Below are 8,079 nucleotides of genomic sequence, written 5' to 3'. Positions count from 1 at the left end.
GAAAATTCCGAATGAAAACTCATAATGTCAAAAGTTTATTGAATTGACAAAATATCAAAAAGTACCATGGTTGTAAACTCTTCATTGCATACTTGGTTATATTGAAATATATTCTGAAGAATAAATAAAAATTGCAATAAGTTGCAATTCTGCTGAAAAAAGTATACATATTTATTTTTCTTTTTCTTTCATTTTGAATTTTTATAGCAATAGATGAGTATTGATTTATTCCTTACGTTGTCGAACAGCGCCGACGAATTTTCTATAATTCTATAATTTCATAACTCTTTTCTATCATTCTGTAGTGTAGATATTTAAGCGCTTCATCAGTATTAGCATAATCACTAACACAGTTCATAACCATTCAACTAAATGACAATAGCCAACGTCTTCCTTTTTTAATGAAGTTGCGATTTTTATTTTGTTTGTATCATTAAAATGATTACGCGGTATGTTTACTCCTCGTTGCTGATTTCCGAAGAATGCTTTCTAATTTCTATGAGTGTGAATGGGTCATTGTCATTTTGAAATATAAACACATTGAGTAAATGATATGTTTGCTTTATTTGAGTACAGGTATTTTAACAACATTAATATATGGTATTTCGTCAAAATCTTTCGTTAGATGATTTCGCACTTTCGCCATTATTTCAAACGCCTTGATTCTCGGTCGAAACATCTGAAATTCACTATAGAAATTATCTTGACAGGAGCGTTCCTAGGGTGGTGTTACCACTACGGGCACCGACCAGAGGGGAGTGCGGGGGGCGCCTAAACCTTAAATGTAATAATTATTACAAAATACATTTATTATACTCCAGAATTGTTACGAACATTTTTTTCGACCACTTGAAATAAAATTGAATCAGGACCACATGCTAAAAAGTTGGGGAATGGCGTAAGTGGCCACGTAATGTTTAGTTGGGACAATGAAAAAATACAAATATGTCATCAATTTGTATATCTGATATTAGTCGATAAACTAATAAAAACGAAACGTTGTGGCTACTGTTTTAAAACAAACTAATCTTCAAATGACGAGTTGATTTCATTTTGAAAATTCACTGGTGCTACTCCTTTTGCACTTTTTTATTTCTAGTAGGCGAAACATCATACACAATCCGAAACATTGTAAAAAAGAACTTTTTATAAGTAATGATAATAATATTTTATTGGTCCATTAGAATGAGCCTAAAAGAAGCAATTGAACAAGTCAGTACATATCAGTACACATATGAAATACAACTAAAAAACAGACACATTCATATAACAAGAGTTATTGAAACAAGTGAACGAAGCAGCAAAAATGAAAAATAATACAAAACTTTTTTTACTAATGTAAACAGGAAAAAACTCATCGATTGTATAGGGGCTAATTTCAAAAAGTAGTTGTTTTATTTTATGTTTGAATCTCAGCCCCAAAATCTCAAAAGCGTTCAGACGTAGAGATAAACGTGTTTTGGTATGTGAAAATATGTTTTGATGCGGGTATTATATTCATGGAAAGATTGGTTTTGTTTGAAAAATTCTTTATTTTTATGGATGTACAAGAAAACTTCCAGAATGTAGAGAGCAGGTAGAGGCAATTTTTTAAATAATGGTTTTTAAATTGGCACATCCGCATTGTGAACTGTAAATTCAGGTACACAAGCAAGTCAAGTACCTCTATTTCTATTAGTACCTACAGGGCTGGTATATAATGGCGAATGCAATGAATCATTGTTAGTTTATTGTATAAGTTTAAAAATGTCCGTTCAGGACGAAACTGCAGTCATTTTAGTTACAAATAAAAGTGGTAAAAAACATAGAAAGTTTCATTTCTCTTTTCTTCATTATGATTTTCTACTACGTAGTAACGGCTACATCTATCAATTTAATAATTGTATCTGTCCATGGTAATATAAAAGAAGACCATAGTAGTCTAGAATTTTTGTCAGGTTTCTTAACACATAACACTGCTTATTGAATATTTTAGTGAGGTTATCGCAGTGCTGTCGGAAATTGAGATTGCTGTCTAGAAAAAGCCCTAAAAATTTTATACTGTCAACCATTTCTATTTCAACACCGGATATTCAAATATCAATGTCTACCGCGTTAATATTTTGGGCAGTATGAAAAGCTACTGCTTTCGTTTTGGAGACATTCAAAAATAATGAATTTTTACTGAACCAATTTTGCAAGTTATAAAGATCAGAATTTATATTTTGTTTTCATTCAGGCAAATCTTTTGCTTCAAATAGGAGGGAAGAATCATCAGCATACAAACAAGTGAGTGACTTTTGCAAAACAGATGGCAACTCATTGATATAGAGAATAAAAAGGATTGGCCCCAATTCTGATCCTTGGGGGACACCTTTGTCATTATTCAACTGATCGGAAAAGAAAGTTTCGTTATAATTCATTCGAATATTGTATCTTGACAGCCTAGCTAGGTGCGATTTCGAAGATATGTGTAGAAATAGCAAACTTATTAGTTTACCCTGATAAGTTACTGCGTAAATTCAAAGTATTTTTCCACAAAGAGAAAAATGTTCTATTTATCGGTAACTTGTCGTATTCGATAATTTTGCCCATTGAATACTTAACGTTTCGGAGGCCAAAATCTGCCTCCGTCTTCAGAAAAGGCCAAAACTCAAGTTTATACGCAGTTCTTCCTTTGCTGATTATTTGACATATGTCGAAGAAATTGAATTTTTTTTAAATATGAGGTAGGTTTTACAGAATTTAAAAACGCGTAACACAAATGACCTAAACCTCCTTTATAGTTGTTTCTTACAATAGGTAAGAGATACCGTAGATATCGCAGTGTCACAGAAGTAGAGGCAAATTAAATGCCCACTTTAATAAATACTTTTCAAAAGCATACTGACGAAATGGATGATGAAAAATAGAACTAATAAAAAAAATCATATTTTCTGGCGGAGACATAACTATTGAAAATTACATATGCACGTTCAATGATTTATTCAATTGATTTTAATAGCAGTAATGTATTATGAGAAAATTAGATAGGTAAATAATTCGATATGATAAGCCGTTATTTATTTCTCATAGAAATTAATTATTGAAATTAATCACATATCATTATGGCAGTTAAATAAGTATTCAATGCGTACAGTACAGAATTTATATCATTAAAATATCATAATCAACGTTTTGCTTTTTAAAAAAAAATCGAAGGAAATTGGATCCACATTCATACTTACCTTTCAATTCAGTGAATCATAAGACAAACAATTATATATTTCTGAAATTGAAAATGATCTATTTGATGTTTTCATTTTATCTTCATCAGTTATTGTTACTCTTATTGCTTTCACCAATGTTGAATTTATGTGTGGGTTCTTGATAAATAATTGGTATGTTTATTAAAAATTCAAAAACTTCATTCAATAATTCGAATTATTTACTGAAGTTATAAAGTTATTGAACACTATACCAAACACTGTAATTATCGTACTTTTATTTCCTCAGTTCACTGTCGCTCGTAACCTTGTCTCTTGATCACACTTCGAACTAATTGTTGAAATGAAGCTCCTAAAATCATGAGCAACAGCTCATTGGATTCAGAATGACATGTAGAAAAATGGGTTACGATGTTTTTACAGTACACCAGAAATTTAATTGGCATTGTCAAATCAAGATGAAATAAATAATAGTTTAAAAAAACTAAAAACACGTTTTAATATCAACACACTGATAATAATAATAATAATAATGAGCTTATCTTGCATTTGCTCAGATGCCTTGCGGTACCCGACAAACTAGTGAGATGCATTGAACAACTGATACCACTTTGGCGAACTCGTTTCACCATAACATCTGGTCAATCAAGAGTCCAAACAGGGTGGGTCACTTTCAGGAGGGGTGTATTTCAGGGTGATTCCCTCAGTTCCCTTCTTTTCTGTATCTCACTATTACCATTATCTGTTGCGCTCAGAAATACTCGAGGGTATAACTGTGGCACTCCCGGAAACCGGAGGTACAAGGTCACCCATTTGTTTTAAATGTATAATCTTAAACTTTATGCCTCTGGAGAGAAGGATCTCCATCAGTCTTTGAGGGTGGTGGAAGAGTACACGCATGCTATCGGTATGAAATTCGGGATAGACAAATGTGCAATGGTCCATCTCAAAAAAGGACGATGCGGGGACTACGGAGAGGATGTGCAGCTCGTAGATGGAAGCCTCCTACACCATCTGGATGCCGGAGAGACGTATACTTACCTCGGGGTGGAACAACACCACTCACAAGAGGTAACAGCAGTGAAAAACTCTCTCCGCGGCAAGTATCAGCACAAACTTCGACAGATCTGGTCATTGGAACTGTCGGGGAAGAACAAAGTTACTGCAACAATATGCTCGCCGTTCCAATCTTACTCAACTCGTTTGGAGTAGTGAAGTGGACTCGGGAGGATCTGTATGTACAGAATGGTACTGGATACAGCCTGTAAAGTCGTCAGGAGTTCGGATCCCCTTCTCTGCATGGTCCGTGACCATGAGAGAGCAGGAATTGGAGCATTTCTCTTTAGGGCAGCTGCCCGAGCAGCTGATGAACTCGGTATAGTTTTCGACACTGAACGAGGTGACCACAACTCTATCACCGAGTTGGAACCCGTTCAGCAAAAAGCTCAGATAAAAGCCTCAGAGATCACCTTACTTCTACGGAAACACAAGGATAGGCCAATGCATGGGGTCTTCTTCAATAACATTGGAGACCTTGGCTTATCAAAGCGCCTGACGTTCGCTTTTCTCAGGTCGAGTGGGCTGAAGTAGGAAACTGAGGGGTTCATCATGGCTTGCCAGGATGGTGTCTTCAACACCTTAATCTACCGCAGTCGCGTGATGGGTATAGAGGTTCCTGACACAAAGTGAAGGGCCAGCCGCGAGGCGCCTGAGACCCTAATGCACTTGCTATCAGCATGTCCAGCATATATTACCATATACGGCACTCTTACGGTATAAACGAGACACCGGTATTGCCCTACGCTCCGGGGGATATTGAATCCGTTGTGGGGAACGAGAAGTGCCGAATTTATTGGAACTATTCGTTTCCCACTCTCAGGCTCATACAAGCTAATACGCCTGATGTAGTCCTTCTCGACCACCAGAGCAAAACGATATTTGTCGTGGAGTTTTCTGCTCCTGGCGAGACGAATATCGTCAGAAAAGAGAAGGAAAAACGGATAAAATATCGAGATTTTCTCTTCGATTTCTGCAGACTCTATCAAGATCACTCTGTCAAGATGGTTGTTCTGATTATAGGAGTCCTTGGTGGAATGATGTCCTTTCTACTCTTGAATCTTAAAATCATACCGGTTTGACGCACTGAGGCAGAAATCTTAGCCGCACAGATGCAGAAGGCTGTCATTCTTGGCTCACTGCGCTAGCTCAGGGCACATGATTCTCGAGCCCAATGATCACTTACCCCACGGTGTGGGGAGTGGTCATTGGTTGATAATGCTGGCGCGCCTTCCCGAATGTATCGGGGATTCGGGGGAAAGGGCCTGATCAGCGCACACTGCGGTAAAAAAAATAATTATAATAATAAGCATGAGCTCTATCACGGGTTTCATCATAAATTTGATATTATAAGTTATATGAGAAGATGCTTTATGTTTTCTGTTCACAATGCAAATTAGAGCATGTTTGTCAAAAAGCATACTGATGCATTCGTTGAGAAAATTTACTTTGGAATTAATATCTTGCATAGTCACAATATCACCCCATGATAAGTTAGTAACATCTTGAGAAAAAAGTTCTTGATTGAAATTCTTGAAATTTCTATAAAAAATCAAGTTATCATAAGTATCTCCACCTCCGAAATCAATATCGCAAAATACCATCAGGTGATCAGTTATACCATTCATATCAAGTGTATTAGAATTTCTTACCATTACTTCCTTACTAATGCAAATGACATCAATCAGAGATTCAGAAGTTGTTGTTATCCGAGTAGAGTTTTCTACAATTTGATTCATATCGAAACTAGAAACTAGGGCAGTGAATTGTTGAGTGTCGCGAGAGTCACAGTTTAACAAATCAATATTAATATCACCAACTAACACCACAGCAGATGTTTCCAAATACACTCGTTCTAGTACATCACCTAACTCCTGCATACAGTATTCTACATTTGTTCCTGGTGGTCGATAAACAACTCCACAGGCTACTCTTTGTTTGTTTATATTGACTATAATCAATGGCTGCTCTTGACAGTCTAGACCATTTGCCGAAATAGAAGAGTAGTATAATTTGAATGTACTTATACAGTGATTTTATGAAAAAACATACCCCACCACCTCTACCATGACGGTCCATACGTATCAAGTTGAAGTTAGGTATATTAACAAATTTATCTGGATATTCTGGAGCGAGCCATGTTTTCGTGACTCCAATTATTAAAGTTTTTTGTTATTATTGATCGAGTCTGTGAAATCATCAAAACAATTATTCACAGAACGAATATTCACATGATTGAATCTTTTATTGAGTTTTTTGATTCACTGATAGAAGGAACGCCATAAACATATTTGATGTCTATGTAATCCCCGCCATTTTGTTTTCTTTCATTAAATTGTAAGAGAACCTTTTTCAAATATTCACGTTGAAGAATTGTCTTATCGGTACTAATCTGAACATTGAAATTGAAATTTTTTAGTGTATGGTTATTTTTCAATACTATATAGACGTCTTCTCGTCTATTCAGAATTACTTTCAGTGGTGGTGGTTGAACACCTCTTCTTCCAATCCTGAACGTTTTTATATCTTCAGTATTCACTGACGAGGCAATAGCTCCGTCAGTGAATACTGGCATTTTTCATATCGGATTCTTGGCCATCATCCTTCAGTTTATATACAATTATATTTTTTTTTCGTTGTCTTTCCAAGATAAAAAATAATTCGAAACTAATTTAAGATTGTGTTCAACATCGTTAATAAGTCCTATAACTTTTAATAAGTCTGAAATCAGAATAAATCTATTTGAAAAAAAGTAATTTAGTTGTAAAAAACCGTGGGATGCTTTAAATTATATTTATATTATGGCCCCAATCTGGCAAACAGCTCCTAACCAAATATATTCATCGGAATTCAAAAGTAAAATCAATTTTGGGTGGTTAATTGACAAAATCTATTGAGATGTGTATATAACAAATTCACGTTAAGAAGAGAATTACGTCATTTTTGGTAATTTGGTATATCCAACATAACAAATTCAAAGTTCCCAATGAAATGCGTTCAATAGCAGTGCTACTAGTAAAATTTCATTTTGTAAGTTGCTCAACTGATAGTAAAATTTTAGACGTCGAATCGAAAAAAACTCGAAAACTGTCAGTCTTTCTTTTCTTTTCAGAACTAATCATTTCTTTTGATAAGACCTGCGGATATTCAATATGCTCAAAGCATTGTCGAAACAGTCTCAACAAAGTTGTATTTCAACTAAGTAAATTAATAGTAAGTAAGGTTAATAGCAATAAAACATATCAACAGTACAAATAACTTGAAAGTTCGAAATAGTGCACATGTTGGCAATGCCGTAACTTGTCATATTGTGACGTCATTCTCTTCTTAACGTGAATGTTTTAAATAAATACTACATTTTTCACATTTCAACCAACTCAATTACTTATGCCTAGAGAACAGCCAGTTGAAAATGATTTATTAGTTCGCTGCTTAATGAAATTGAATCATTTGCCAACAGAACAGAAGAATCTAAAAACGCGTACCTACCTGAAAATAGCGTATCTTTTATTTGTTGATGCGACGTTGTATTGTAACCTCGTTTGGTTACGAGGTTATGATAAGGCTAGTGTTGCCAAATCTCCACATTTTCATTATCTTCGCGTATTTCTAACGCTTTTTTGCGTGAAAACATGTTCAGCATTTGCCTGTGGAGTAAACTCTAGACCTACCCTAGTCGTTTGCCTTATATGAATCTAGAAATCATAAAAAAGAAGTATGCGCGAGTTTCCACAAAATTTGTCAATTTGTTAGTATGAATTGATCTTTCAAATGGATAATATTTGGTCCAATTTTATCCACTCCGCTCATATTCTTATTATACTGGAGAGTGAGAATG

Source organism: Leptinotarsa decemlineata, unplaced genomic scaffold, assembly GCF_025532065.1.
Source record: "Leptinotarsa decemlineata unplaced genomic scaffold, Ldec_3_MD MMD2_P_RNA_scaffold_9, whole genome shotgun sequence".
Taxonomy (NCBI): Eukaryota; Metazoa; Arthropoda; class Insecta; order Coleoptera; family Chrysomelidae; genus Leptinotarsa; species Leptinotarsa decemlineata.
This window is presented reverse-complemented; position numbering follows the sequence as displayed.